This window comes from Gymnoscopelus microlampas (genome assembly GCF_963454915.1).
Source record: "Gymnoscopelus microlampas genome assembly, chromosome: 7".
Taxonomy (NCBI): Eukaryota; Metazoa; Chordata; class Actinopteri; order Myctophiformes; family Myctophidae; genus Gymnoscopelus; species Gymnoscopelus microlampas.
In genome coordinates this window covers 41,952,013-41,962,342 of record NC_139944.1, presented here as the reverse complement: position 1 = coordinate 41,962,342, position 10,330 = coordinate 41,952,013, and positions in this window count along the sequence as shown.

Below are 10,330 nucleotides of genomic sequence, written 5' to 3'. Positions count from 1 at the left end.
TGTGATCAATCGTGTCAAAAGCAGCGGTTAAGTCAAGGAGTAGGAGAACAGATATATTTTTGTTGTCAGCGGACACCCTAAGATCATTAATTACTTTTACAAGTGCTGTTTCTGTGCTATGACCTTTCCTGAAGCCAGATTGGAATTTGTTATGAACCTTATTGTTCTGTAGGAACACATCCAGTTGATGAAAGATAGTTTTTTCTAAGACCTTTCCCAGAAATGGCAGATTAGAGATTGGTCTATAATTACCCAGCACCAATGGATCAAGGTTGTGTTTCTTGAGTAACGGCCTGACTACAGCCGTTTTCAGTGAGTCTGGAAAGACGCCTGAAAGTAGAGAGCTGTTTACAATTCTTAGGATATCTCCAATCACGCTGTCTAAAACCTCTTTGAGAAACGGGGTGGGTATTGCATCCAGTGAACAAGATGATGATGTCATCTGTGATATAGTTTTACGGAGTTCCTCTTCATTAATTGTGCAGAAAGATATTAGACTTCCTCTGGAGTGATCTACGTTTTTGCACCATGCACCATTTGCAGCATTTGCAGTGCTAGCAGCAGCATTCATAATACCAGCTCGAATGCTAAAAATTTTGTTTGCAAAAAAGGACGCAAACTCATCACACTTAGCTTTAGAAGCAGGGAGCGACTCCTTGTAAGCCTGGGGGGGGTTTAAGAGATGTTCAATGGTAGAGAATAAGACTCTGGCATTTTGCTTGTTGTCATTGAAAATGCCTGAAAAATATGCTTGCCTTGCCAAGCGCAGTGCTTTGTTATAGGCCACTGTTGACTTCTTAAAAATCTCTAGGTGGACAGTGAGTTTGTTTTTTCTCCAAATTCGCTCAGCTCTACGACATTCTTTCTTGAGTGAGCGCATGTGCTCGTTGATCCAGGGTGTTACTCTAGAATTAAGTTTCTTTTTAGTTTTCATAGGAGCCACTATGTCGAGAGCTGACTCTAATTTGAGATTAAAATGTTGAACCATATCATTCACTGAGGGGGCATCAAGTAGGGGGGGCACCTGCACACACGCCAGATGACGAGGAAACTCGTTTGCTGCAGATGAGCTAAAAAAACGTTTTTTTATAGTATATTCTGTATTGTTTTTCCTTAGATCAAAGACAGTTATATTAAAACACAATAAATAGTGGTCTGTTAGTTCGGGCTTATCAATAATACTGTCAACAGTGATATTCAAACCTTTAGTGATCACCAAGTCCAGGGTGTGGCCATGTTTATGTGTTGGCCCAACAACATGTTGAATAAAGTCAAAATTGTGCAGTAACTGTAGGAAACCCATAGCCACAACATCTGAAACAATGTCAACATACAAATTAGCATCTCCAGTAATCAGAGTTCTGTCATAATTAGTGGAACAGATAGATAAAAGTTCTGATATTTCTGTTAGAAATAAGGCTTTGCTGCACTTTGGAGGTCGATACATACTAATCATAAGCAGGAGACACAAAGTAGATTATTTGCGTCTCCTACCAGATACACACCCGGTCATCAAAGTATTGGCTTAGGAATGCCACAAAAAAATAAATCAATGAATTCAAGGCTTCATGGGGTGTGCAATTGATAGAAAATAAGTCATTTATTTGGGTGAACTCCTCCTTTAAGTAGGCCTACAATGTTGAGGTATTTTTTACTTGTGGAGTATTTCCAATTTTCAATACTTTTACTTCTATTCCCTACATCTCAGAGGCAAATATTATACTTTTACTCCACTGCAATCATTTAAAATTTTTAGTTACTAGTTACTTTGTAGATTTTGATTATCATTGTAGATTTTGATCATCATTACAAAACATACATTATCCACTTCAACCCCATTTGGCTATAGCTGATCTACAAGCTCGCGACGCGTTGTGAGCTTGTAGTGAGCTCCACCCAGAAGAGATGTGTTAAGTGCCCATTACTCAGATTGTTTACTGAAATAAAAGTATCAATACTGCAATGCAGAAATACTGTTACAAGTAAAAGTCCCGGAATTCAACATTTACTTGAGTAAAAGTAGAAAAGTATTGGTATAAAAATCTACTCAAAGTACCAAAAATAGAAATTATTGAAAATATTTATGCAGAATGTCACAAGTTTTCAAATGTATGAAATATATAAAATAATTTTGGAAATAGTGGATCTACAAGCTCACAATGCATATTGTGAGCGTGTTAGATCGTCTATTTTCAAATGGCCAAAATGTATATAGGGCTGAAGTGGTTAATGTATGTTTTGTAATGATCAAAATCAAAAATGTAAAAAAATTTACATTTGAGATGTAGTGCAGTAGAAGAAAAAATAGTGAAAATTGGAAATGCTCCAGTAAAGTAAAAAAAATAACTCAACTTTACTGAAGGACAGTACTTGAGTAAATGTACTTAGTTAACCTTACAACTGTGGTTAAATGGCCTGTCTTGGTTTAAAGCCCACTCACCACGACAAGGTGCAGGCCGAGAGTGGGGGGGGGGGGGGGGGGGATCAACAATTGGGACGAGACAACATGAAACATTTATTACAAACATAGCAAACAGATATTTCATAATTGTATGAGACTTGGGCGTCTTCTTCTTTCGTGTATCATCATCAGATGTCCAGCTCAATGACGTGCAGCAACGCTCTCGTCTCAGGTCCCACATCAAAGAGACCGGCCTCCGATGGTGATCTGTAGAGGACACAGAGAGGTGATTATGTGATCAGCCGTCTGCTAAAGCATACTGTGCTGCCGGCCCAATATCTTCATGCACGTTTTGAAGTGTCGAACCCCAGTACGCAGTCGGTTCAGCTAGGTCAATTGCCGGCGTGGCGGATCTTCCTCCTTTGACGCCGTCTCCTGGGTCCCAGATCTAGCGGTGACAACGTGTGGGCCCATGCAGAAGACTCCCCACTCCTGCTTCCAGGATGCCTCCCATCCATGCCTTTGTAGACAGGTCCTCAGGGATAGAACTGAGCATCTCTTGTTGAATGGGCAGCGGGACTTGAGTCTGTTTGGAGGCAACGCTGTCATAGAGGTGTCATGCAGGATATGCCAATCATGTTTCTGGGCTTTGCTTGGGGCGAGGATGTGAGGGCAGCAGCCTCTCGTTGGAGTCCGGTTGAGGCAATTCCTGCTAGGATTGGGAAGTAGAACATTCAGGCGGGATTCAGGCAACCAGTTATGATCCGGAGAACGTAGCTAAATGGCAGCATCAACCTTTTTGGCATGTGGGCTCCTACACCAGGCTGAGGCACAGTGTTTGGCTGCAGCGAAGACCAGGGCTTGCGTGGGGATTCGTAGTACCTTGGCAGAGGAATCTCAGGACGTACCAGCGAGACATCAGATTGGCGAGACCCTTGATGACACTTTGGCCTCTGGGTGTTGCTTAAAAGACTGGAAAGCTTGCTGGAACTCCAGCTGGTTGTTGTCCATGAACACATCCGGTTCCCTTTCTGCTTCACTGTTGTTGAGGTGATATGCTGCCAACACCGTCTTGCCAATGCTGAGCTGCAGGCGCCACCAGCAAAAGTAGGCTGCCAAGATGTCCATGTGGACATGATGGAGGTCATTGGGGTAGAGCGGCTTAGTTGGATTTTACAGACCAGGAGTGTTAGTATAGGGAGAGGCATGGCTGAAGAGCTTTGCACATCACTCACTTCTTGCTGATGCCGAAGTCAAAACACAGTATATACCTCATTGTGATAGCTGTATGTCTGCAGTACACCTCACTGGTGGCAATTGCCTGGTTGTGATGCGTAGATGTGATCAATCAGGGTAAGCTCTTTGGCCGTTGCAGTGGATATAAGCTAATTTGTTGTTGCATTTTTTAGAGATATTTCACTTTGAATTTCCCCATTGAAATTAATGGGATTTTCCACCCGTTCCATCCGTTTCTTTGACGGCAAACTAGCCCTTAATTATTTTAGCTACAAACTCTGTTCCAACTCTACAACGTTTGGCCTACTTAGGACATGTCGGCTACCATTTGAATTTTTGAAATCATTTGTACTTTTAAACCTTTTGAACCTTTCAAACCTTTACATGTTTCAAACCTTTAGAACCTCTTAAACCTTTTACATGTTTCAAACCTTTAGAACCTCTAAAACCTTTTACATGTTTCAAACCTTTAGAACCTCTAAACCCTTTAAAACTTTTAAAAACCTTAGACCTTTAAAAACCTTAAAAAACCTTAGACCTTTAAAAACCTTAGACCTTTAAAAACCTTAGACCTTTAAAAACCTTAGACCTTTAAAAACCTTAGACCTTTTAAACCTTAAACCTTTTAAACCTTAAACCTTTAAAACCTTTAAAAACCTTAGACCTTTAAAAACCTTAGACCTTTAAAAACCTTAGACCTTTAAAACCTTAAACCCTTTAAAACCTCACCGCAGTTGAGATATTTGTTGCGGCATTTGTGGTCTTTTTAAATAATTTTGATCACATATACGCATCACAACCAGGCTATTGCCACCAGTCAGGTGTACTGCAGACTTAGAGCTATCACAATGAGGGAAATACTGTGTTTTGACTTCGGCATCAGCAAGAAGTGAGTGATGGGCAAAGCTCTTCGGCCATGCCTCTACCTATACCAACACTCCTGGTCTGTAAAATCCAACTCAGCCGCTCTACCCCAAATGACTTCCATCATGTCCACATGGACATCTTAGGAGCCTACCTTCGTAGGTGGCGCCTGCAGCTCAGCATTGGGAGGACAGTGTTGGCAGCATATCACGTCAACAACAGCGAAGCAAAACGGGAACTGGACGTGTTCATGGACCACAATCACTTGGAGTTCCAGCAAGCCCCAAGGTACCTGGATAGGACACTGTCTTCTAAGCAACACCCAGAGGCCAAAGTGTCATCAAAGGTCTCGCCAATCTGATGTCTCGCTGGTACGTCCTGAGATTCCTCTGCCAAAGTACTACGAATCCCCACGCAAGCCCTGGTCTTTGCTGCAGCCAAACACTGTGCCATAGCTTGGTGTGGAAGCCCACGTGCCAAAAAAGTTGATGCTGCCATTAACAATGTTCTCCGGATTATAACTGGTTGCCTGAATCCCACCCCTATATTCTACTTCCCAATGCTAGCAGGAATTGCCTCAACCGGCCTCCAACGAGAGACTGCTACCCTCACATCCTCGCCCCAAGGATAGCCCAGAAAGATGACTGGCATATCCTGCATGACAACACTATGACAGCATTGCCTTCAAAACAGACTCAAGTCCCGCCACCCATACAACAAGAGATGCTCAGTTCTATCCCTGAGGACCTGTCTACAAAGGCATGGATGGAGGCATCCTGGAAGCAGGAGTGGGAGTCTTCTGCATGGGCCCACACGTTGTCGCCGCTACATCTGGGACCCAGGAGACGGCATCAAAGGAGGGAGATCTGCTATGCTGGAAATTGACCTAGCTGAACAGACTGCGTACTGGGGTTGGACACTTCAAAACATACATGAAGAAGTGGGCCTGGTAGACAGCACAGTATGCTTGTGCAAACTGCTGATCACTTGTATTGCTATTGGATTGTATAGCTACCTTGCGATGATGTAACTCCAAAGGTGGGCAAGAAATACAAAATAGTTGCTCCATTGGTTAGACATTTGTCATTCAAAATGTACATCTCGTTGACTCAGTTCAGGTGTGTTGGGACACATCGACATGATGTTCTTGATCTTGTTCTTCTTCGGGCAAGAAATGAAAACTTTTAAATGGAAAAACGTAGATCATCTTGATTAAAATGTAGCAGCTCCATGTGATTCTTGTTCTTCTTTGGGCAAGAAATAAAATGTAGCAGCTTCATATGATTCTTGTTCTTCTTTGGGCAAGAAATTAGACAGTTCCCCCCACCGCGACTTAACACCCAAAAAAAGTGACTTTTCAAATGACCAGGTCTTTTGGACCTTTTCAAATGACCAGGTAGGGGCCCGGATTTACAAAGGCCTATGTCTAAAAACATAATCGTGACAGCCCTAAAGAGGTTCCTACTTTGAGCAGTCTTCAGAGGAAACCCCCCGCGGGCCGAGGTCTTTGGCGGAGCCAGCGGTAGTTTCACAGGAGGGTGCAGCCTGGGTCGGTTCACAGGAGGGTGCAGCCTGGGTCGGTTCACAGGAGGGTGCAGGCTGGGTCGGTTCACAGTGTGATGAATACATCCAAGGATGTGCCTTCTATTTTTTGCCTTAGTGTACCGGAATGGCTTCTTCTCGTCTGAAAGAAAGCTACCAAACATAAAAAAGAAAAATGCTCATTATTAGAGTGTGAGTGTGTGTGTGTGTGTGTGTGTGTGTGTGTGTGTGTGTGTGTGTGTGTGTGTGTGTGTGTGTGTGTGTGTGTGTGTGTGTGTGTGTATGTATTGTATAGTTACCTTGCTGTGATTTCACTCCACGGGTGGGCGAGTGGCATTGGTTAGAAATTGAACAACGTGATCTTTAAGATGACCAGGTCCAGGCCCGGATTTATACAGTTCCCCCCCCCCATCCCAGCCAGAAAAAGGTGACTTTTGGTACCGACCAAAAAGTGACTTTTGGGACCTACCAAACAGTGTCCTTTTGGTACCTACCAAAAAGTGACCTTTGGTCTTATGGACCACCAGGTCCAAATCCTGGATTTGCCACATCAAAATAAATATTGAATGCAAACTAAACAAACTACACTACCAACATAGTCTTAGATTCAACGTCAGCCTTGAAATCTGAAAAAAAGAGCACACATCTTTAACCACATCAACAGACAATCCGACAATTCGTATTTCATACATCCAACCAGTATGAAATACACCACAGGCATCATCCACCACAAGCATCATCCATTACAAACTGCAGCATGAAGCAACTGCAGCATCCAGCAAAGGAAAAGGAAAATTGTCATTGTCTTTAGGACCGTCACAATTATTACATAATCGCAAGTATTTGAGATAATCGCAATACTTTTTTGGGGATAAGTCATAATCGTTTCCATGTTGAAAAATGTTCATACAATTTCAAACATTTTCCAATCATTGTGGAAATAGCCGACCTACACGCTCAAAGCTTGTAGTTTTGAGCTTGTAGTTCGGCTTTTGTTTACGAAGCCTAAAAAATCCGGACAAAGTTTTATTCAAAATGTTACTACGACGCAATTAAAATAGTTAATCGCAACTATTTGAGCGACAATCAATCAAGCGTCAAGTTAAATGTCATAATCGTGACAGCCCTAAAGAGGTTCCTACCTTAAGGCGTCTTCAGAGGAAACCCCCATGCAGCTAAATCCAAGGATAGAGAGAGTCACAGGAGGTGTAGACAGAGGCTCTTCAAAAGACTTGTAGACAGAGGCTCTTCAAAAGACTTTGTACACACCGGCTCTTCGAAAGACTTTGTAGACAGTGGCTCTTCGAAAGACTTTGTAGACAGCGGCTCCTCCTCGAAAGACTTTGTAGACAGCGGCTCCTCCTCAAAAGATTTTGTAGACAACGGCTCTTCACAAGACTTACCTTAGTGTAGAGTCTACACTAAGGTAAGTCTTGTGAAGAGCCGCTGTCTACAAAGTCTTGTGAAGAGCCTCTGTCTACAGACAGAGGCTCTTCACAAGACTTTGTAGACAGCGGCTCATCCTCGAAAGACTTTGTAGACAGCGGCTCCTCCTAGAAAAACTTTGTAGACAGCGGCTCCTCCTCAAAAGATTTTGCAGACAGCGGCTCTTCGAAAGACTTTGCAGACAACGGCTCTTCGAAAGACTTTGTAGACAGCGGCTCCTCCTCGAAAGACTTTGTAGACAGCGGCTCGTCCTCGAAAGACTTTGTAGACAGCGGCTCCTCCTCGAAAGATTTTGTAGACAGCGGCTCTTCACAAGACTTACCTTAGTGTAGAGTCTACACTAAGGTAAGTCTTGTGAAGAGCCGCTGTCTACAAAGTCTTGTGAAGAGCCTCTGTCTACACTGTAGACAGAGGCTCTTCACAAGACTTTTTTGAAGAGGATCCTCTGTCTACAAAGTCTTTTGAAGAGGATCCTCTGTCTACAGACAGTAGCTCCTCTTCAAAAGACTTTGCAAACAGAAGCTCCTCTTCAAAAGACTTTGTAGGCTGGGTCGGTTCACAGGAGGGTGCAGCCTGGGTCGGTTCAGGGAGGGTGCAGCCTGGGTCGGTTCAGGGAGGGTGCAGGCTGGGTCGGTTCACAGGAGGGTGCAGCCTGGGTCGGTTCACAAGAGGGTGCAGCCTGGGTCGGTTCACAGGAGGGTGCAGCCTGGGTCGGTTCACAGGAGGGTGCAGCCTGGGTCGGTTCACAGGAGGGTGCAGGCTGGGTCGATTCACAGGAGGGTCTAGCCTGGGTCGGTTCACAGGAGGGTGCAGCCTGGGTCGGTTCACAGGAGGGTGCAGCCTGGGTCGGTTCACAGGAGGGTGCAGGCTGGGTAGTTTCACAGGAGGGTGCAGGCAAGAACAACCTCGGCAAAACTCTCTCCACTCTAGTTTCTAGCTTATAATGAAGAGGAAGGGGGTGGTCCCCCCCCCTGCAACACCTCTGCCAGGATGTATACTTGAGTATCTGAAAGAAAACAAACAAAGAAATAAAGATTTATTCAAGTGACCGAGAGCCACATTTAGGATACGTATACTGTATCCTGGTTTTAACATCAGGGGATCGATCATACTGGAGATAAATATTCTGTGACTACTTGAAACGCTAACAAAATTGAAAAATCGCTGGCAGTGGGCAAACACAGCCAGAAATAAGTCTGGCACTGAATCGCACTGAAAGGGTTAACTTAATGGCAATATGGCCGATGTTTGAAAATGGTCTATTGACGGTTTAAGTGGTTAAATGTCTGCCACTAATTTACAAAACACTGAGAGTCAATGAATCTATGAAATCTATGGAAAAACTTTAATCTGCAACACAATTTTACACAATATGTAGTGGGGGGTCCCTGCTGTGGGGGTCCCTGCTTCATCTCTCAGCCTGAAAAACGTTGAAGACCCCTGAAGTAGGCTATGCCTAGGGCTGTAGACAATTAAAACATTTAAGTTGACGACTGTCATACAAATACATGTGATTAACCATTTAGTTGTGTTTTTTGGCACTGGATCATATGGACAGTGGTGTAAAGTAAGTAAGTATTTACTCAAGTAGGCAAGGCAACTTTATTTATATAGCACTTTTCATACACAGGGCAATTCAAAGTGCTTTACAGAATAAAAGTATTGTACTTAAGTACAGTTGAGAGGTATTTTCACTTTACTGGAGTATTTCCAATTTTCAGTACTTTTACTCCAGTACATCTCAGAGGCAAATATTGTACTTTAACCCCACAACAATTATTTGAAAACTTTAGTTTACTAGTTACTTTGCATATATAAATTATTATGTCATAAAACATACATTAACTGCTTTATCCATATTTTATACCTAGGCTATCTAAAAAATAGCCGATCTACAAGCTGTATTGAGCTTGTAGACCTGCTATTTTCAAACATTTTAGTACTTTTACTTTTGGTACTTTAAGTATATTTTGATGCCAATACTGTTGTACTTTTACTCAAGTACATTTTGAATTCCAGGACCTTTACTTGTAACAGAGTATTTCTATATTGCAGTATTTATACTTTTCCTTAAAACATTTGAGTACTTTTTCCCCACCACTGCATATGGATAAAAATGTCATTTCTGTTTGGCTTTCAGGCTTCGTAATAAAACTAATTGCACATGACAAATAACCGCAAATAACCGTAAGGGGATATTTCACTTACAAACTTCTTTGAGCTCATCTTAACGTCCACTCTGCTTTTGTGATTCACCCCAGACACTTTAAATTGCTGGATTCGGTATTTAGATGTTAATGATATTCATTGTATCAGACACAGCCCCTTCCTATAAAAACCCATTGTAACTTCAAACTGCATTTTAACCATGATAGATTCATTGAAAACACCCGTCTTTGGTTCTGGTGACTGAAGTGGACCTTCTAATGTGTGGGACCGTGTTTTTTCAGTTACTTTTTTTATGTATTTACAAAATCTTTTCTCAAAAAGAACAAAACGGTTAAAAAAAAGTGAATACATGAAAAAACTTATTGCAAAAATCCGGTCTACTCGCACACTAGAAGGTCAATATCAGTCACCAGGACCAAGGACGGGTGTTGAACCATGAATCTATCATGGTTAAAATGGAGTTTGAAGTTACAATGGGTTTGTATAGGAAGGGGCGTGTCTGATTAAATGAATATCAAATATCTAAATACTGAATCAAGCAACTTACAAACTGTCGGAGACCACTGAAGACCCAGGCCAGCAGGGGGCAGTAGCAAATGCTTGGTCTCAGAGAGCATACAGAACAAAGGGGGCCTTGGAAACAAAATAATTGCATCCCCCGCTATGCATGAT